Source organism: Nymphalis io, chromosome 17, assembly GCF_905147045.1.
Source record: "Nymphalis io chromosome 17, ilAglIoxx1.1, whole genome shotgun sequence".
In the NCBI taxonomy this organism is placed as follows: Eukaryota; Metazoa; Arthropoda; class Insecta; order Lepidoptera; family Nymphalidae; genus Nymphalis; species Nymphalis io.
In genome coordinates, this window is record NC_065904.1 from 1,620,771 (window position 1) to 1,644,160 (window position 23,390).

Here is a 23,390-nt window from a genome sequence, read left to right on the forward strand (position 1 = left end):
CTTGTACAAAGCTCTACCACCAGTGATAGCACCAGTACATATGTACATGTAAATATTATTATAAAACAATAATAAATATTTATAAAACAAAATAATCGTATTCTAGAACTTTAAAATTCACGTGTAAACGCAATATAATGCACGTAACTTCAAACTCATATAAAAAACTACGCGTCACCGTGCGGTAGAAGGGGTGTCGTTTGAAAGGAGTAACCAATTTCTATACAAAACAACCCTTATCAACCCCAAATTCGAGATGCGAATTTCTAATGCCAACCCTTTATTATAAGTTAGATTAGTTTATAATATAGTAATTTTAAGGTGCGCCTCGAAAATGTATTGGTATTGGTACTGGTCGAAATTATAGTTATTCAACGATAAATAATTTTACAACATTATAACAATTTTTATTTTGTCGACAACTTAGTCATTCTAGAAACTTTTATCACAAGCGCTTAAACACATAAAAGTTCTAAAGTATTTTTATATTGTACACAGCTTATAAAGATTAATATTTTTTTCTATAAAGTTTTATACTAATTATCATAATCTTAGTGTGAGTTCTAAAGCTTACCATTTGAGCGTATATATGGAAATTAAGATACTCCAGTCGATACACTACGTCAATTATATTGAAAAAAGAAATTAAAAAAATATTAAAATAACAATCCCTACATTGAAAATCATCCATTCAAATAACTGCTTAAAATATATTGTCATATCAATTTCAAACGATAAAAAATTTAATTCTTACCGGTTTAGTATGCGTCATAGTTTGATGTATTAACCTCGAAATCTGGAAGCCAACGTGATATGATTGATCGAGCGAGTTATTTGAAATCAGTCCCCAGGAAATTCAAGTTAAAAATTTTACTGATTGAGCTCAAAATAGCAATACAAATGTATATAATATGTAACCGACTATAAAAAAAAATAATAGTTTATTTATTAAATCTATTTCATTAATATAATGATTACATTTAAGCAGTTATTTAAAATAAGTATATTATAAAAGTAAGTAGCAGCTCATGAATGTCCCACTGCTGGGCTAAGGCCTCCTCTCCTTTTTTGAGATAAAGATTTGCAGCTTACACGCTACTACAATGCTGGTCGGTGGAACCCACATGTGACAGAATTTCAGTGAAATTAGATACATGCAGGTTTCCTCACGATGTTTTCCTTGAGCGTCAAGCACGAGAATAATTATATAAAAAAAAAAATTAAGCACATACAAATTCAGTTGTGCTAGCCCAGGCTTAAGCCCACGATCACGCGTTCTAACCACTTTTTTACGCTTGTAAAACGCGTTACGCGTTTCCCCCACGGGAATAGTGGGGGGCTCGTCGGTGTCCAAGGCGCCGAGTGCGCCCCGAGCATCGGAATACCTGCTAAAAAACCAGCGGTACCCTTTCCGTCTTAACGAGGAGCGTCACGGGATCGCTTTCGCATGCTACCTTTGCACTAGACCAACTCGGCTTTTTTATATTTTATATTATATTATTATTATTATATTATTTTATTTTATATTATTTAAGTATATTATACAAATATAAATAATAAATGGCATTTTAGAAAACATTTAATTTAATGGTAGTAAGAAAGCTAGCAGCTTTTATGGTTGCAAAGTGGAGTATGTATGCGTATGTATAATATATGTACCCACAGATGAGCAGCCTTCGGTGTGGACATTCTCTATATGCCTGTCATAAGTGGAGATAAAAAGATATATGTTTTAGAAATAATATATTTTATAAATTTTGTAAATAATGTCTCGTTGCTCTTTGAAAGAATTCGTTTTTAATTGAACTCCTTAAATTTTTATTATAAATTATCAGATTTATTAAACCGATAAGTGCTGCTGTATCCTGTATTAAGTTAGTTCTACTTAGCACTAACGCATTTTAAACTTAAAACTGTATAATCGAAGAAGTACTAAAGATAAACAAAACTTAGTATAATATGCATACTGCTTTCTGATATAATATGCACTACAAATATTTCTTCATTAATATTTACCGAGTTATATTTACTTTAATTTTACTTCCAAAGTTTATAGCAACTTCGAGCCGACATTCAAGAAATCTGCATGTGACTAATTTCACTAATATTCTGCCACATGTGTATTCCACCAACCCGCATTGGAGGAGCCTGGTGGAATAAGTTCCATACCTTCTCATCAAATGGGAGAGGAGGCCTTACCCCAGCAGTGGGTCTTTCACAGGCTGTTACTACTCTTATTCCAAAAAATCTATTAATTATTAGCAATACAGACGAGGCTACTTATAGCAATCGCTTGTAATATTTAGAAATATTATCCGCGACGCTATACCACGAGCTACTGGTATATCGAATAACGAAAATATTTTTTCGAGCGATCTCCTATGATAGAACGGATTTATAGCAAAAATGGGAAAAAATAGCTATGAGCGGTAACGTTTTCACTGTAACGCAAATTCACTTGACTTTCATAATTTATTACGATACTGTTGTGCCAGCAATTTTGTTCACATTGGATATACATATAATTTTAATTTGTTGACTATCTCTTGAAATTCCTTTCCCAATTTTTCAGTAGAATAATGAAAATAAACGGTATATTACAGAATGTTAAGTATGATATGAAGGTTTTTTTTTATGTTATAGTAGGGCGGACTGGCAAATGGGCCACTTGATAGGAAGTGGTCGCCACCACCCATAGACATTGGTGATATAAGAAGTAATAACTATTTCTTACATCGCCAATGTACCACCAACATTGGGAACTAAGATGTTATGTCCCTTGTGCCTGTAGTTACACTAGCTCACTCACCCTATAAAACGAAACGCCACAAAACTAAGTAATTCGGTTCAGCGGTCGAAAATCTGATAAATGGGTGGTACCAAGCCAGACGGGCTTGCACAAAGCCCTGCCACAAAGTAAACAAGGTAAAAGTTAACAACTTTCATATATTTGTTGTATAGATAGTTTACCTAAGCATCTATTATGTGTGAACTTAAACTGAAGTCAATATTAGAATATATATATTGATCATAAACTTAAATTATGCTAATGCTTAATGAATATCGGCTAAGACGTAGACGTAGTACTTACTGGTGGTAGGGCTTTGTGCAAGCTCGTCTGGGTAGGTACCACCCACTTATCAGATATTCTACCGCAAAACAGCAATACTTGATATTGTTGTGTTCCGGTTTGAAGGGTGAGTGAGCCAGTGTAATTACAGGCACAAGGGACATAAAATCTTAGTTCCCAAGGTTGGTGGCGCATTGGCTATAAGCGATGGTTGACATTTCTTACAATGCCAATGTCTAAGGGCGTTTGGTGACCACTTACCATCAGGTGGCCCATATGCTCGTCCACCTTCCTATTCTATAAAAAAAAAAGACTAACTAAAACAATTAATTAAGCGTAATATTGTGAACACGCCTTATCGATAAATGAAAACGTTGCAGTATTGTCGGTGCAATAAAACGTATCCTACCGGGAATTGGGTGCCGTGAATTTGTGTCGTCGTCCGGGATATTTGCCTTAGTCACACGTTTGGCAGGCGGGTTGGTGACCGCCTGATTTTTCCGACTCGTGCTAGAGTGGAGACCACGCTTAGGCAGACGTAGTGTAGGACGCCCTGCGGCAAGGTGTACCGACGATTTAAAAAAGCATGGATGCGGGCTGCCCAAGGTCGAGATGGTTAGCATTATATGTGGGGGGAGGCTTTCGCCCAGCAGTGGTGGTGCATTTGTTGTGTAAGCAATATCAACTTCTAAATTCTGAGTTGTTACTCAATATGCTGAACCTAATAATATTTATTTTCCTACCTCAAAAATTTAACAGAAGATAGGTTACTTGATAATTAAATTGTTATAATTTAATTGTATGTTTGTGGATAAGACTAATCGGTTTTTGAAATTTATTTTTTGGTAATTTTATCCATTAATTTAAAAAATGGTCATAATTATGTTTATTGAATGGTATGTTTAGTGAATATTTAATTTACAAAACACTTCTGCTACATTTTTGTTACATTTATTTATGAATGTCACAGACATAATTATGTTTCATAGACGCTTATCATTCAGAATGTCAAGCGAGACGATGCAAGTTGCCGATTTGAGGAATACTAAAATATTTATAAATTAATAGATTCGTATTTCCATTTCATGAAGTCATTCGTTGTTTATTAATATTTAATTATATATTTTCAGGAATAAAATACTAAGCTGCCATGTTTAACTGATTTAAAAGGTCGTTTTTCGGTTATCAGTTATTTTATTGCCAAGGAAGTAAATGTTTATTGTTAAAATATTATCATAATTTAAATGTTAAAAAATACTTCGACGTAAATTATAACCCGTTCGCGCTCCGCTGTCTCCTTCTGAACCATGACGGTCTCACAGCGGAGCATCGCCGACACGATTGCTCGCAGGGACATATCTTGTCCGACTTCGCGGACCAGGATTTCCCTCTCCGCATTCCACACGGGGCACGCCTCCAGCGTATGCTGACCGGTGTCCCAGTCCACACCGCAGTGGTGGCACATCGCCGACGATTCGCGTCCGATCTTACACAGGTATTCTCCAAAACAACCGTGATCAGCATCCGTGAGCAGGATTGCTCCAACGACGCGATTGCATGCGTAGCGTTCTTAGCAGAGACGGTCGCGCCACGTCGCAAACGTAAATTATACCTAGCTTAAGAGAGCTTATTTTGTCTAAGCTATTTGATTTTAAGTGGTCACCAAGGCTCATAGACAAGAAGAATGAACCACTCTTTAGATAGTCAATACATTATGCCAATGGAATCTAACTTTTTATATCCCTCGTGCCAGTATTTGCACTGGTTAATTTACCATAGATTTTGGAACATGGCAATGCAAAATAATGATTGGCATGGCTAGAGTGATGTTTGGTAAAATAATTGGTAAGTGGGATAAAGTTACTACTTTCATTATTACTACAAATTTAAATGAAGACTAACATTATACATATAATGATGAAAAACATGTAAAGTCATACTGCAGCATGGCAATGGCAATAACTCACTTCATTACTCACCTGAGAACCGACTTACGGTGAAATACTATTTCGATGCGTGTATTCTTGGAATGTTGTAATTATAATGATCAATGTCGCATTTCACGACCCTATTTATTACAGGCCTACTGTGTAATTGAAAAATTGCATTTTTTAATTTTTATAAGTTACTTGTCTTATATATCGTTAACAATGCAAAAATAAAGCATAATAATTGTTAAATTATAACTAGCATTTAATTATGCTTCAATGAGCAATTTTTGCATGGACGTTATTTCAGAAAAATCAATTCGCCTTTGTAAGCGATCAGCTTCATACATGGATATATTAATATGAGGAATCTGATCGACTGAAACGAAATCAGCAGATGAACCGTGAAAATGATCGTCAGATAAATTTATCATACTCGAAATTTACTCGTTCTTTAGCCATAAATTTATATATAATATCTCCGTATAAAAAAATAACAGCCTGTTACTTACAATGAACGGTAGGCAAGACTAAGGCATCTTCCCCTTTCGAGGAGAAGATTTCGAGCTCATACCACCACGATCCTCCAATGGTTGATGGATACAAAGGTAGTAGATTTTTATCAGACACACAGGTTTCCTCACTCTGTTTTCTTTCATCGCCGAGCACGTGATGAATTATAAATACAATTCAGTAGTGCTTGTCGGTTTTGAAACCTGAATCTTCGTTTAAGATTCAGGTGTTATAGCCACTAAATCATATTGGTTTTTTTCTTATGTACTTATTTACTTTAATTTATAAATGATGCTACTCGTTATCTTTATAAGCAAATGTACGCAAACACGTAGATGAGCTACGTATTGCAAAGCTGGCAACAGAAAAAATGTTTCAGTAGATAAAATATGTAAGACGACGCCTACTTCCTAAATTATGGCTGCTAATGAAAATTTATAGACAGAAAAACTTATAACTCCTGACCTACAGATAAAATATATAAGCCAACCAACGATTTGAAGTGAACATTACACATACTATATTAATAAAAGAATGACGTCATACAGTCAAAGTCTCTTTAAGCCAGTGAGGTTATCCGTTAATTAGTAATCGTCTATCCTGGAAGTCCGGGATGAAACAAATCTCGAGACGTAATTATTCATGAAATCCACTAATTATCCCGGACCAGCGAAAGCAGAAAATGGTGATAAGCCGGAAGAAAATTAAAAGACCCTTTACATTGTTACAAAAACGCTCTTTTAATATCGAATTAAATTATATTTGTTCTTATTAATGTAAAGTTTTGAAGAAGAATTATAAAACAGTAACAACAATAATTCTATTGTTTGTTTGGCATGTGGCAATATTTTGTCATACTTAAAAATCAATGTAAATTATTTAAAAAATAATTATTAACATTACATTAAACATGAAATGAATGAGGAGCTATTAAATTATATAAAAATTGTGACTATTATGCTACTGAAGAAAATATATAGCTCTATTTGTTCAAAAAGAAAAAAAATACATTTGTATTTATATATTATTGAATAAAAATTTCTTGAATCCCCAAACTAGGATAAACTCTGACTTGAGGAGGCATCGGCGCTATTATCTTCCCATCGTCAGCGCCGCCTGGACTAGGTTACCCTATACCCCGGGTACCCCTTAAGAATGGAGGACTGCATAGGTGAGCTTACCGTAGAGGGGTCACGGTAGCAAGAGCAAGCAAACCTGTTAGGCCTCCCAAATAGACGGCGCACACACTTCGTGGGGGGAAAACATGCAAAAGCGCTTTTCAGCGAAATAAAAATAACCCCTGACTTCTCTCTCCTATTATAAGCTATACTAACTAATATATATACTTTTTACACCGTCCAAAATTGTTATTAACAATAATTATGATCAGGGACGTAGCTACCATCGTATCAGCCACATCAAAGATACGGGGCTTCCTAGGTACAGGGTCGTGCAGGGTCCTCGACCCGAGTAAGCAACAGACCGTTCGCTAAATTTCCCGGGAAGAAATTAAAATATTATACACATTTGAAAAATGAATTTGAATAGCTTTTTTTTCTCGCAGTGGAAACCCTCCCCCGCACTGCTCGCTAATGCGTACGGCAGCACGAGGCCATCCCGACTGCCATCCTCCTCAGAGCCGTCTGAAATAAGACACGCGAGGCCCCCATCTCACGCATCCACGGCCCCAGGGTTACGCCATATCTCTTAAGCCTCGAGCGTCGGGGCTTTCCCGTTCGCGCTCCGCTGTCTCACCTGTATACTGTACACTGGTATTCTCCAAAACAACCGTGACCGGTCATTACCTGCGTAAGTCGGAAGGTGACTCGTCGCTTTCGTCTCATGAATTTGAAGAGCTAGCTGAACTCATTGACGATCAAGGCGCTAAATTTGCGTGAAAAAAAGGTCATCACCACAATTAAGATGCGGTTCCCCCTATCAAATTTGATACAGGGCCCATCAAGGGCAAGCTACGCCACTAGTTTTAATGTACATAGAAAAAACTCCGTAACCGTAACCGTAAACGCCTGTGAATGTCCCACTGTTGGGCTAAAGTCCTCCTCTCCTCTTTTTGAGGAGAAGGTTTGGAGCTTATTCCATCACGCTGCTCCAATGCTCTAATTGGTGGAATACACATGTGGCAGAATTTCAGTGAAATTAGACACATGCAGGTTTCCTCACGATGTTTTCCTTCACCGTAAAGCACGAGATGAATTATAATCACAAATTAAGCACATGAAAATTCAGTGGTGCTTGCCCGAGTTTAAAATCTAGATCATCGGTTAAGATTTACGCGTTCTTACCACTGGCCCATCTCGGCTCTTCAGAAAAAACTCACAACTTCTTAATCAAGCGATAAAGATTTTAATCAGAAAGTTGGGAGTGGAATACTAATGAAAATGAATGCCATAGATAAACCAGCTTTTCAACTGGTTTATCTGCAGTATTCATACAGCATAACCCAGTTCACGCTAGCCGCCACATGGCTCGTTCACTCTCGCAGAAGTAGCGTTAGAAGTGGCATTTTGTTTTTTATTCTTTTCTTACTAATTTATACATATATAATAGCGAACGGGTTTTTCTACACGCTATTGAAGAGGAAAATAAATTTTACGGTAGATACGGTAGCTACAAGAATTATCATTATACGTATAAATCATTTACCGGATGAAAGCGAGAATGATGATGACTAGAAATGTTTGAAGTTAAACAAATCATAATTAAAAATTACGTTTAATATTAACTACAGGTAAAAATATATAAATAATTTGTTTATTTATTTATCTGTTGACGCTGTACTACTACAAACGCAAAAACGTATCCATATTTGGGTGTACGTCGTTACAGATTTTATATAAATTACAAGAACGCGACGTTTTTTTTTAATTATAAATACTATTTAATCAAAAGAAGATTTCAAGGAACAAATAAATTTTCAGGATGAATCGTTAAAACGTAACGTTTTTAGGTGCGACGGTGCGTGAGACATTGATTAAGATTTTAGAATTATATTATATTTATATCGAATCAAAATATACTTTATTCAAGAAGACTTACGAGCACTCGACGCGGGATTAAAACAAAATCAAAATTGCTTGCCAGTTCTTTTCAATAGAATCTGCATTGCGAAACGATATCACATATTCTACCCCCAAAAAGCGATACTTAGTTTTGTTGTGTTCCAATTTAAAGGGTGAGTGAACCAGTGTAATTACAAGCACAAGGGACATAATATAACATAATAATAATAACATATATAATATCATATCTTAATATATAATAACATCTTAGTTCCCAACATTGGTCGCGCCTTGGCGATGTAAGCGATGATTATTATTTCTAAATAACTAATTAGATCAGCGAACTGAAACTTCAAACGTCAGACGAGTAAGCATAAGATTTCAAGCGTCTGATGACGTCAGCGTAAGATTTGTTATTGCAAGTTCGTGTGCGTAAATGTGTGTGTGTTATTTTTTAATAGAATAGGAAGGCGGGTGAGCATATGGGCCACCTATTGTAAGTGGTCACCAACGCCCATAGACATTGGCATTGTAAGAAATGTTAACCATCGCTTACATCACCAAAGCGCCACCGACCTTCGGACTGTGCGTGAGATCGGTACACAGTACTAACGGTACGGGGCTAAATGAGACAGAGCTTACATGTTCAAACATCGATTCTCGTAAGTTCTTGACACTTACTTTATTTTGTAATTTTGTTTGTATAATCTTGTATTGACTAATATGGCTTATTTAAGAACAATGAAATGAAATGAACGCTTGTCACGTCAAATCTAAAGTTAAAGCGGGTAAAACGGCAAAGTACTGCTACGTATATAGTAATATTATACAATGAAATCTTCTTCAAAACGAGCTGCTTATTTTGGTATAAGTTTTGTGTATATTGGTTTGGTAGTTTTTTCACTTAGGCAATACATTACGTCTCCTTATTAGTTACTATAGATTTTTTAATATATAATATTTTTATTTACTTTAAGGTCGCGTTAAGTAAATATGTTTTTATTTATCTTAATGTTCCTGTTAATTATACAGTAGCATCTCGTTGCACTAATGAAATATTCTGTATCATTCTAAGTCCCATATGAATATTTAACAAGCTTATATAGCTTCAGTACATTAAGGCAATATATAAGTTTTATTTTTTTATGGAAGAGAGCAAAGATCTGATGAGAAGTGATTATTATCATTCCAAGATACATTTTATAATAATAATATAAATAGAAAAGTAGTATATGTAGTATATCAGTTGTCTGGTTTCCATAGTACAAGCTCTGCTTAGTTTGGGATAAGATGGGCGTGTGTGATTAATGTCTCAGGATATTATTTATTTATAACTATTATTTATATTCATTCGAATCACGTCTTTAATCGTTAACGCTGTAAATCCAGACATCTATGAAGTTATATTCCTTACGTATCAAATTTCACTGGCTCGTCATCCTTAAACGTTGAACATATATCCCAACAATATAGATTCTTGATATTTTTCGAATATATCATAAGTACGTCTTAGTATGCTTTATTTCAGGAATGTTCCTAAAAAAATTAATATAACTTCTAGTATTTTAGTATACATTTATAAAATAATATGATTTATATATACTCTTTAAACAGAGATGGCCCTGTCATAAGCCAACGATAGCGGCCATTACAACGATAGCCGACAAGCACTGCTGAATATTATGCACTTTATTTATTTACGTCTTCGGTGAAGAAAAATTCAGGAAGACAACCAACAAGCCGCATAGGAGCAACGTGGTAGAATACGCTCTAAGGCTTCTCCTCAAGGAGAAACGAAACCTTAGTCAGTGGGACATTTACAGGCAGTTTACTTTCACTTTCTATTCGGTTTTACTTATTAACGTTGAATGTTAAAAGTTAACCCATCTTTTTTCATATATATATATATAAAACTACAATATATATGTATATATATAAAATATATATATATATATATATATATATATATATATATATATATATATATATATATAGTTATATACATATATATAGTTGTTTTGTTTTCTTTTTTGCATGCTGTGTTCTTCTTTAAGTTATTGTGACTTAGAAAAGCATTTACTTTTGTTATATTATATTATTCGAATCAATGTACACATTGTTGAAGTACCAAATAAAATAAATAAATAACCAACTATATACACGTATTTCTTTACGTTATCAATATTTTTTAAATTGGAAAGAAAAAGACAAAACATTGTACCGTAACCGTAACAGCCTGTGAATGTCCCACTGCTGGGCTAAAGGCCTCCTCTCCTCTTTTTGAGGAGAAGGTAAACAAGCCGATATGGCCCAGTGGTAAGAACGCGTGAATCTTAACCGATGATTGTGGGTTCAAGCCCGGGCAAGCACCACTGAATTTTTACGTGCTTAATTTGTGATTATAATTCATCTCGTGCTTTACGGTGAAGGAAAACATCGTGAGGAAACCTGCATGTGTCTAATTTCACTGAAATTCTGCCACATGTGTATTCCGCCAACCCGCATTGGAGCAGCGTGGTGGAATAAGCTCCAAACCTTCTCCTCAAAAAAAACATTGTGTAACTGTTCAATTATACAACGTTTAAAATAAAGGAGGTAAATACTTTATTGTATAAAAATATGTGTATTAAAAGCAACAGGGTCTAAAATCCAAAATCGTTGTTATGAGGTTAGAGTTGCTGTATCTTTCGATGTCGTCATAAAATTACAATTATTCGTTCTTTTTGAATTAAAAATGAAACGCGATTTCTGAGAATAAATTGGAAGCTCAAAGTAAATAATATATATTGCCGAATTTTAGACTTCACGGAAAATCTAAGATAATCGTTATTCTAAATTTAGGTGACGGCGTCCAACACTAGAGACTGACTCAATGCAATGAATATATTTATAATGCACAACGGCTTGCGTTAACATAGATGCACTCTCATATTAATTACGAAACACCAAAGAGAGATCAGACACAAGACCAACGGCTCTTATGTGCGTGAATATGACATAGAAATGTAACAAACTTGAATATTAGAGAATATCTTGCTCATTCCTTAAAAGCCAGTAACGCACCCTTGGGTGTTGCAGGTGTTCATGGGCGATGGTAGTCACTTTCCATCTGGTGAACCTCCTGCTCGTTTGCTTTTACATGTAAAAAACCTATAACTTTTATTGGCTCGATTCATTCAAACCCGACTTTTAATCTGTCTATAATCTTATTACTTGCCTAACCATCAGAAAACCAGGCTAAAAAGTAATTCGTAAGATTATACTTAATGACATGCGTTACAAAATTCTCACGAGCACAACACTTCTCCTAAGTTTGTAAAATACAACAGCTGCTACAGTTTGAAAGCAAGAGATTTTTGTTTAAGATTTTTAGTAAGCATTACGAGTATCCGCTTAAAACTTTCGTATTTCTAACTTTTAGAAAGAAATCGCATGATTCGCAAATTAGGAAATAGAATAGATTAAGCATTTATAAATATATACTGAATTATAACGAGTTTTTCTCCAATTCTCCATTAAATTGTGACGCTAATTTTGTTTATTTTTATATAGGTACATAAAAACAATGTAAATTAAAATATAGCATTGAATATTTATAACTATAAAACAAATTACTATACATGCATCCATTTAAATGAATTAACTAAGAAAATAAATTAAATTAAAAAACAAGCAAATTAGAATTAAAGCAATCCGTAACAGCCCGTAAATGTCCCACTGCCGGGCTAAAGGCCTCCTCTCCCTTTTTTTTCAGGAAATTATTCCATCACGCTGCTCCAGTGTGGGTTGGTGGAATAAACATGTGGCAGAATTTCAGTGAAATTAAGCACATGCAGGTTTCCTCACGATGATTTCCTTCACCGTAAAGCACGAAATGAATTATAATCACAATTTATGAAAATTCAGTGGTGCTTGCCCGAGTTTAAAATCACGATCATCGGTTAAGATTCACGCGTTTTTACCACTGAACCATCTCGGCTTATATATTAAAACAATAAAATTATCGAATTTAAATTAAATTAAATTCATAAATATAAAATACGTACATACATACATATCAATAAGTCATTACATAAAATCAATCAACCGTGAAAATCCGATATGGCCTAGTAGTTAAAAAATATGTATTTCACCATAAATGTGTATTCCACCGACCCGCACTGGAGCAGCGTGGTGGAATAAGCTCTAAACCTTCTCCTCAAAAAAAGGAGAGGAGGCCTTAGCTCAGCAGTGGGACATGCACAGGCTGTTACTATACTATAATCAATCATAGGATCATGAATATAATGTTTATAATTACAAAGACGAAAATTTGAATCTAAAATATATATATATATTAAGTATGATAATATGGTAAATATTAAATATTATACGAATTAAGCTTTGAACCGATGTATTTAAGAATACCACCCATAAATACTTTTGGTAAAGTAACAGCCTGTAAACGTCCCACAGTTGGGCTAATTTCTCATTTCCTTTTTTTTTATAGAATATGAAGGTGGACGAGCATATGGGCCACCTGATGGTAAGTGGTCACCAAACGCCCTTAGACTTTAGCATTGTAAGAAATGTCAACCATCGCTTATAGCCAATGCGCCACCAACCTTGGGAACTAAGATTTTATGTCCCTTGTGCCTGTAATTACACTGGCTCACTCACCCTTCAAACCGGAACACAACAATATCAAGTATTCCTGTTTTGCGGTAGAATATCCGATGAGTGGGTGGTACCTAACCAGACGAGCTTGCACAAAGCCCTACCACCAATATATTATTATTACAATTTGGTTTGTACAATAAATTTACTTTGACGAGCCGGTTGGGGGGGTTGATAGATATTCGCCTTTCACGCCGATGGTTGTGGGTCCCACCCAGGACAGACATTTGTGTGCATGAACATGTCTGTTTGTCCTGAGTCTGGGTGTAATTATCTGTATAAGTATGTATTTACAAAATAAAAGTAGTATATGTAGTATATCAGTTGTCTGGTTTCCATAGCACAAGCTCTGCTTAATTTGTGATCAGATGGCTGTGTTTGAATAATGTCCCAAGATATATAAAAAAAAAACTTTCAATCAAGTGTGTGTAGCACTGTACTCCTCGCTAGGTTACAAAATAATCTGTATTAAGGAGTAACAGTCCCGTTCGCCGTTTTGTGTGTAACAAAATTATTATTTCTCTTTAAAACTTTTCATAACAATATTAGATTATATAGTTAAATGTCAACAAGAATATGTGTGTGTTTAAGTGTGTAAGTTCTTGTGTGTGTGCTTACATATAACACTTACTGATTAGGACTCAGGGGGTTTGATGTTGCAAAGTTGCTCTTATATTAAAATTAAAAAATATAAAGGTGAGAACTAGTAAATCATTTTCGAAAATTAATCTTCTATGAGGTTTTATAAGGAACGAAAGTTTGTATAATTTGATCACAATTTTATAATGAATTAAATTTAGGGCTAGTGTTAGAACTGATCTTAATTAATGTCTTCTTGTTTAGTATATAGTTGTTTCATACATATATAAAATAGTATAGTAATGGCTTTAAATTTTATCTCTAATGGGCATCAGCCTATTCTTTCTTTAAAGTGAAGTTTGGGCCTTATTTTATATTATAAACTTTTCTCCGAATGTAATACATTCTAAATATTGTAATTGTAATACATTATAAGTGGTGTCACTTTAATAAATTAAGGGGTGAAAAGAAGGGATATTTTTACAGAGTAAAACAGTGCCTCCAATGCGACCGAAAATATAATATGATAATTAAAAAGCTAACTCAGACGTAGCATGTACGCGATAGTCTATATATGAATCACTAGTTTTCGCTTCCGGCTTCCTAATTATAATATATACCTATCAGTATCAATAGTACTTCAATGGCGTTCACGCTTATTTCATATCAAATTTTATTAAAATCAGGTTAGTTTATTATATATTATATAGGTTAGTTTCACATTTATAATATATGTATGGATCTTATCAAATCTATCTATCTATAATATATATCTATCTATCTCTGATCTATTCTATCTCTGACTGCTGTATTCAATTAGTAATGTTATCTGTTAATTATATTGTAATTAATTAAAATGTCATAAGATATTATAAAATATTGTTTTTGTTTTTAAAAATAAAAAATTGTATAAATTACGTACACTTAGTTGCTACACGAGATCCAGGAATAATTCAATGCATTTTAAAAATAAATCTAATTAATATACGATCTTATTATTTCATTTGTAACACTCATTCTGTTTTATAGCATCTCTTTTTTGCCAAACAGCATCCCATATTTCTATTCATTCAAAAATGACAACTCGTTGAATCGCATTATACGAACGAGTATTAAGGCACTCCGTAAAAGTGGCCACTTTTGTATCTTGTGTCTGATACAAGCTACCTTAATATATTTTATTTCTATACAATCAATATGAAATAAACCATACCTGTGTAGATTGAGACATTTTCGTGTCCAGTTGCTTTACATAACACTTATCGATCGACAATCAAAATGTATTCGGTGTAGAAATTAAAAACTAAAAGTATAAACAACACAAGCAAAAGTAGTGTTCTTTTTTGATATCCATCGTGAAACTATAACTAAGGAACGACGAATTGTTATCAGTGACTAGAAGTAGAAAAGGCGTCTGTGTCCGATTGCCGCTAACGACACAACAACTACGGTTACAAGAGACGGTGTCGCGTGTCGGAAGCAGAAAATATCTTCGTTTTGTGCACCGCCTTAATCTACGTTAACTTGATAACTTTTTGTAATTAGAATGACATTCCTATCTCTGTCTGCTGTATTCAATTTGTTATCTGTTAATTTTATTGTAATTAATTAAAATGTTATAAGATATTATAAATATTGTTTTATTTACTGGTGGTAGAGCTTTGTGCAAGCTCGCCTGGGTAGGTACCACCCACTCATCAGATATAGCAGTACTTGGTATTGTTTTGTTCCGGTTTGAAGGGTGAGTGAGCCAGTGTAATTACAGGCACAAGGGATATAACATCGTAGTTGCCATGGTTAGTTGCGCATCGGTGATGTAAGCGATGGTTAACATTTCTTACAATGCCAATGTTTATGGGCTTTGGTGACCACTTACCATCAGGTGGCCCATATGCTCGTCCACCTTCCTATTCTATAAAAAAAATATATCATACATGTGCTATACAAGATTTTGTATTGATGGATCCGGTTAAGGGTGAAGCCAATGTAATTTCCGTCAAAAAGAACATAACTGAGTTCCAAAAATTGATACCGAATATTATTATTTCATTGGGCTAGTGCGGCAGCGATGAGCATTAACCATGGTGTCTATGGTGGCGTAGGTGGCTTGTTTTTCAGTCCGCCTATTTAAATGGATGAATGTATATTGCTATTTAGATAATTTATAATGTTACATAGAATTATTGTCATCCTTAATTATTAATATTATTGTTACATGATTTAGTAATTTATTAATTTTATTGATTATTATATAAAGAGCAGCAGACTGTATTAATATATCAATGAGAATGCCGTGTACACATGACTAGGAATTTATCTTAAAATTGTGTAAGTTCGTAATTTTAATGTCCTGATTGTATTCTGTGTATGTGTAAAAATAAATAAACATGGTATATAATGATGTATGACATATGACAAAATGCAATTGTTTGCAACCACTGTCTCTTTGGTGTAGTTAGCTAACAAATAAGGTTGCAGATTCGGAGGTTCAATGTTCAAGCCTCGAGTCGATTCTTACTAACGGTCCAATGTTTGGTAGTTGGATGAAACGCTCCCGTGCCTCGAAAATTAACTAATTTCGTTTAAGTAATTGCATTTCAACCTCTATTATGAATTAAAGCAGTAACATTAACAGACAGTTAATGTCCCACTGCTGGGCTAAGGCCTCCTCTCTCTTTTGAGGAGAAGGTTTGGAGCCACGCTGCTCCAATGCGGTTTGGTAGAACACACATGTGGCAGAATTTCAACGAAATTAGACATATGCATGTTTCCTCATGATGTTTTCCTTCACCGTCAAGTACGAGATGAATTATAAACACAAATTAAGCTCATGAAAATTCAGTGGTGCTTGCCCGGGTTCAAACCTACGATCATCGGTTAAGATTAACGCGTTCTAACCACTAGGCCATCTCGGCTTAATTAATATATATTTAGCATCCAAAAATGAAACTGATTTTATAAAATGCCTCGAATCGATATTCTTTTAAAAATACATCAAATCATCCAAATTTCTGCAAAACCTTAGCAATTACTTTAAAAAATCTAAAACACGCATTTGAACATATTCAACAAATCACAAGTCACGCCAATAATAAATTAATTAATTTATCTTGCTGTCCACAGACAAAATGGCGGTTTTAAATTAGCGCGCGTCTTTTTTAACAACGCTGTTGTATGAGCAAAGAATCTCCTAACTATAAGTTCTTAGAGAAATTGTTTGTATTTTTGACATTCAAGATTTGAAGTTCAACAAAATATGCTTTCATTACAGACAAAGACGAAATAAAAAATAGTACTCTTGTCAATGTCGGTTAATTTACTACTTATTTATTTATTGCTGCTAATCGAACTTGTTCGTTAAATTTGTGTTTTTTTTCAATCAGATAATAATTTTATTATTATTCGTATTTTCTAAAACTGTACATACATTAATTTTTCTATATATGTTTATAACATTATTACTAATTCCGAGTTCATGGTAACTTTTAGTTTTATAATTTATATATATTAACAAGAGAAGCCGAGATGGCTCAGTGGTAAGAACGCGTGAATCTTAACCGATGATCGTAGGTTTTTTTTATAGAATAGAAAGGCGGACGAGCATATGGGCCACCCGATGGTAAGTAGTCACCAACGCCCATACAAATTGGTAACTAAAACATCGGACGCATCAGTTTTCAGACGCGTCAGACAAGTTAAGCAAGGGATTCTTGCACACAGCACCGACGCCTGGGGCTTAAAAGATAGGGCGTAACCCTGGGGCCGTGGATGCATGAGGTGGGGCCTCGCGTGTCCTATTTCAGACGGCCCTGAGGAGAACTGCGTGTGGAGCAAAGCACGGAAGAGGTCGCGGATGCGTTATATCAACACGATCCCGCAGCCTCTCCGATCCGTGCCGAGGCCATCGCAGTGGTTTTAGTGGGTAAGAATCTCACATAACCCAGTTCCCCCTTATGTGAGCTAGGCTACATTTCTGAAGGTTTCCACTGAGTAAAAAAAGGGATTCTTGCACGAATGCCTCGTCCTTAACGCGAAACTCGTATACTAACAAGGACAATATTTTATCTTAACAATAAAAACACAATTCGCCGCGGTCCTCGCTTTCGATGCAAATCACAAATTCAATGCTTCAGACACAAGAGTCATTTCATTTTGCATGTAGAATAAATACACTTTATATTATATACTGTCTTGATTTCATAACATTTCGTTTCTAGAAATTAAACTATCCAGCTTAAAACTGACGAGCTGGTCTGGTAGCTAGAATTGATGACTCTTAAAAGAAGATTGTGGCTTCGAATTCGGACAGTTTTTATGTGGTTGTAATTCATATCGTTTAACGATGCAGGAAAACATCGAGAGGAAACCTGTGTCTGTACGTATCAGTGTGATGCAATAAGTTTCAAGCCTTATAAGTTTCGAATATGATATCTGTATAACGATAATTAGTAAAAATTTTTTTTATATAAGAAATAATACAAGTACACATTTACAAGTATACATTTTACATTTCTCGTTGCAGGATTGAATACGAGAGCTCACGTTCAATCCTGTGAAGTAAAAGCATTTCGAAATGGGGAATTATATGTGAAGTAACTGCCACACTCGTGCTACTAAACGACTACGAAACCTCTTTGTTATAGTTATCTCGCTTGACAGCACAGATGTGTCCTATCCTTTATTGTATTGCTCAGCAACTTAGCTGTTACTGTATTAAATTTCTAGCTTAACTTAATTATGTTGTTAATATTATAATATATTCAATTTTGTTATATAATTATAATTACCTTTCATGGAAGTTATCAACAATCCTATACACCAGGAAAACATGACAGTTACAAATAAGCATTATACCGATTGGTGGGGAGACCTTTCAGCAAAATGTTTACCAAGAATGAAACGCGTCAGATAGGCATCCAGCCTTAACTGTCTATTAAATTCTTTCGTGCTGTTGTTAACAAAAATAATAAAAGGCGCTCATCTCGTTGTGGTTCTTTTAGAAAATTAACTTCTTTTAATTCGATTTTTTGATGCAGTTATGGTATTTAACAAGCTATACGATTCAGTTGAATGTTATAGGTATTCCCAGGGTTATATAATGCGCATAATATTTTCGGATACCCAGCCAGGAACTACGACCTAGCAACGACGAATAAGGACTCGCTTACTTTGAATAATATACAAACAATTTTAAATATCTTTAGACAGCCATCCGACAACCTGCAGCTCTAGCGTGGGTTCATTTCAAGCATGCATGATAAATACGCGTGCCGGATTGTAAAGCGCTTCGCGAAACAATCCAGCACAACTGTCTAGAACATTCCATTATAAAAAATATCGTATGTATTATTCGCTTATAAATAACACAAATTCAATATAACAATCAACAAATAAATTAAATATATATTATATTATACAAAAAATAATAAGAAATAGTGGCGAGAATATTGGAACAGTTCAGCCTTTGAAACGCGAATCCAATGATCTGGAAAAATGAAGTACGAATCCTTTCTATAGTGAGCAATATTCTATGTTATGATATTAAAGTCACTTCATATATGAACATCGACGTTTGAGGTCATTGATTTTATATTGAATATAATTTTTCAATATTGCAAAGAAAACAAACCGACTGGAATGACAAAGTTTATTAATCGTGTAAGTCGTTTCTAATTTAAGGTTTTTTGGTAAATATATTTAAAAAGAGGTTTTATAACATTGAAGCTTAAATTTATTTAGTTTATTTTTTGAAATAAAACATTTGGGAGCGGTGGGTTTAAGGTCGGCTGCACCGTTTGTATCATAAATCCTTTCGAAATGAAATTCTATTGATATAACTTTTATTCCTATTCATGTACATACGTGTTATTTTTTTATCTGTAGCTATATTTATGAGCCTGTAATTAACAAAAGTACCATAGGAAATAAACCAAATAGCATAAATAAACAGATCAAGGATAGTATTTAAGAACAAAACATTTATACTCCTTTTACGAAATGATTTCGCAAAAGTTTTAACAGTATCTAAGGCTAACAGAGACACCTCTCAAAGTTCTATCGTTTATCTCTCTTTGGTCATCTTTGCTAACAGATAATTTGACTGCAAGAAGTATAAAATACTCATGACGTCATGAATGCGCTACCAACCATGTAATCAAAGATATAATAATATATCGCGTGTCTAATAACTCGTAACGTAACAGCCTGTGAATGTCCCACAGCTGGACTAAGGCCTCCTCTCCCTTTTTGAGTAGTTTTAGAGCTTATTTCACCACGCTGCTCCAATGCGGGTTGGTGGAATACAATTGTAGCAGAATTTCAGTAAAATTAGACACAGACAGGTTTCCTCACGATGTTTTCCTTCACCGTAAAGAACGAGATGAATTTATAATTCATTAAATACAAATTGCGCACATGAAAATTCAGTGGTGCTTGCCCGGGTTTGAACCCACGATCATTGGTTAAGATTCACGCGTTCTTACCACTGACCCATCCCGGCTGTAATAACTCACTCATATTTTATATAAAAACACAGTAATACTTAGGTATATTCTTTTTACCCACAATGATAACTTATTTGTGTTTTATTACCAATTCATTTTAGGCATTTTCGTACTTATATATCAAATAAAAAAAACGCTTTGCCTATTTTAGTTAAATCGAGTCATCATACATTCATAAATATTTCGTTCACATTTTTAAACCGTGGAAAAGTGCTTCTGACTTCGGTGATAAATGACTTCGAAGACATTTGAAACATTTGTTGCAGGCAGATGTTCTGAAACAGAATACATCTTGTACATTACTGTGTTATTAAGTCTAATGTACTTATCGTTAGCTAATATAAATATAGTTCTTATGTTATTTATGTAAAACCGTCAGGTACCAAGTCCTACCGAAAATCCATAAAATCCTTTAATTAATTTATTTTATATATAATTTATGTATTTATTTAAAAAAATAAGTGTTGTATAATAGTAAGTGTTAATCAAGACACATAAATTATTGCATGCACCGCAATATTAACAATCTCTTACATTCCTAATATCATCAAAATCGGTTCAGTGGTTTATCCGTAAAATCACCACAGACAGACGGAGCTACTTTCGCATGTATAATAATATTATAGATGATATCAATCCCATATCGTGATTATTCTAGAATTGTTATACATATATATTGTATATAATAAGCATAGTTGAATTTAGCGAGTGTATTTGTCTCTGACATTGTGACAAATGTTCTGTCACCGACGCAGCCTCTCGTGATACAATGGTTACGAACATCTGACAGAAATATAATCTTATATAAGTATTTTTAAATCATACTAGCTGAATGATCAAACTACGCTTGATATTAAATTGTGTAAGTATTTAATCGACAATAGCACATTGGTTTACGCAGCGATGTAAAAGTCGCTGGTTCGATTCTGAACCCTTGGGCTATTGCCTTCCTCACTCCTAACACAAGCTTTACGCTTAATTGAAGGGGTGAATATTAACATGTAATTCCTTAATTGGGTATGGGTGTTGCAACGTTCAAAAAAGTGGACTGAACTGTCACGGACGATCGATATATATAAAATATAAAGATAACTAATAAATAAAAATTGAGTAATGCAATATTATCGTTAATAAAATAATTATAATATTATATAGATACATAATTATATATGGGCATAGAGATGCGACTCATATGCTAGTTCTGTTATTAAAAAAAAACACTTATTCGCATAGTAGGGCCGAAAAAATCCTTCGGTGAATATAATATGTTGTTGATTATCAAAATATTATCAGACAATATTATTATTACAACCTGACAAAGTCGGCGCTTGAGTGAGTCATCATATATTTAACAAAAGCAAAAATAAATATTTTAGTCATAACATGCTTATGTATTTTAATTAAATGCAGAAATTTAATCAATAAAAAATAACCCTAATATTTTAACACTCATCTGTAGTCAACTATTCTAACAATAAAGAGAGACATTTTTGTTTGCACTGATAATAATAGCCGATTCCGTTCCTATACATAAAACTGTAATAATAAAATAGAAAAAATGGCTCATACAAAAAATAACACGGAACCATTCCTTCGCGAACAATGAAATTCTTAAAAAGGTAAAGCGCGAATTATGTTAGGAGGGATCAGTATTTATAACAATTGAAAATACTTTTTATCGCCCAATGATGCTTGATTTGGTAGGTTCTTATTGTTATCTACCTATTGTTTTTGTGGATTTACCGCAGAGGAACGAACATACAAGAAATAAACTAATCTCTTAAATAAATATCTCCACCCATGAATCTTCATGATTACACACTATTAATTTTAAAAGAAAACTTTCGAAATTATTCCAAAGCTTCGTTTGTTAATCTGAGCGTAACGACTTCCCCGAGAGGTCTGCACTGTTCAACACCTCAAGCGAGAATGTGCCTCGGGCGCTTTTTTCTGATTGTATGTATGTTAGCCCTACTGGCCTTTACAGCTTCACCGGGCGTTGTGGCGAGTACTAGATTCCGCCTTGAAATTTGAACCGTCTCGGGCTCCGTATGACGTTCATCCTGAGGGTGTCTCCTACGAGGTCACACCTCGGCTCGGGACGTAGTCGGTGGGGAATTGCCTCGGGCGCTTATTGCAGCCGTATTTATAATATCTGCACGTGTATATATTAAGTATTAAATTACTTGAAAAACAATCTATATATGTTGTTGATGGATAATATAGTAAATTAATCAAACAAGAGCCTATGAACTAATTAAAACAATAAAATCAGTCTTATAACTAAATAATTATTGCAGTTGCGCCTATATATGACCTTTTTATATTAAACAGTCCGAAGGTGATCGTCAACCGTACTTTATATTGTTCTGTTCTAATGTATAAAGTGTTAGCGAACACGAAATCCTTTTGACCCGAATTTCAGCCATTATGGCCAATTTCAGGGATTAGCCAATTTCGCAGACGATAATACAATACACAATTGAGTGCACAAATATCAAGATATCTGGTGATTCTATGAATTGTTTAGACTGTCTACATTTCCAATTGCTATGAATGAAGGTATCAGATGACCAATTTGCGTCGTCGCCATTACTCATCATGTAAGGCAGTAAATTAATGAGTACCCTGGTCAAGTAAATCAATCTAGATCGATCTTACTTACTTTTGACGATCGATCTTATTTACTGGTGGTAGGGCTTTGTGCAAGCTCGTCTGGGTAGATACCACCCACTCATCAGATATTCTACCGCAAAACAGCAATACTTAATATTGTTGTGTTCCGGTTTGAAGGGTGAGTGAGCCAGTGTAATTACAGGCACAAGGGACATAAAATCTTAGTTCCCAAGGTTGGTGGCGCATTGGCTGTAAGCGATGGTTGACATTTCTTACAATGCCAATGTCTAAGGGCGTTTGGTGACCACTTACCATCAGGTGGCCCATATGCTCGTCCACCTTCCTATTCTATAAAAAAAAAAGATCTATTTGCACCTTCTCTGTATTGATTATCTAAAAAAATCTACCACCGGTTTTGAAAGAAACACCTAATTATATAGACTGCAGTTTGATTCTCTTACCAAAGTTATTTTCCACAGTATCGCTGGTATTTTTTTATTATGTT